This window comes from Penaeus monodon, chromosome 29 (genome assembly GCF_015228065.2).
Source record: "Penaeus monodon isolate SGIC_2016 chromosome 29, NSTDA_Pmon_1, whole genome shotgun sequence".
Classification (NCBI taxonomy): Eukaryota; Metazoa; Arthropoda; class Malacostraca; order Decapoda; family Penaeidae; genus Penaeus; species Penaeus monodon.
In genome coordinates this window covers 27,698,177-27,698,403 of record NC_051414.1, presented here as the reverse complement: position 1 = coordinate 27,698,403, position 227 = coordinate 27,698,177, and positions in this window count along the sequence as shown.

The window sequence follows — 227 nt, the reverse complement described above, 5'->3', positions numbered from 1 at the left end:
CTCCCCCATTCTCTCTCCCCCCACCCCCATTCCCCCTCCTCACTCCCTCTCCCTCTCCCCTCCCCCTCTCTCCCCCCACCCCCATTCCCCCGCCTCTCTCCCCTCACTCCCCAGCGACTTCGCTTCGTCCATTCGCCTCTCCATTACCGCCGCGACAACTGTCAGCACTTTGTTTTGTTTATCATTTCATTACCTTCCTCTTCGAAATACGAGACTGGCGTGTGTAG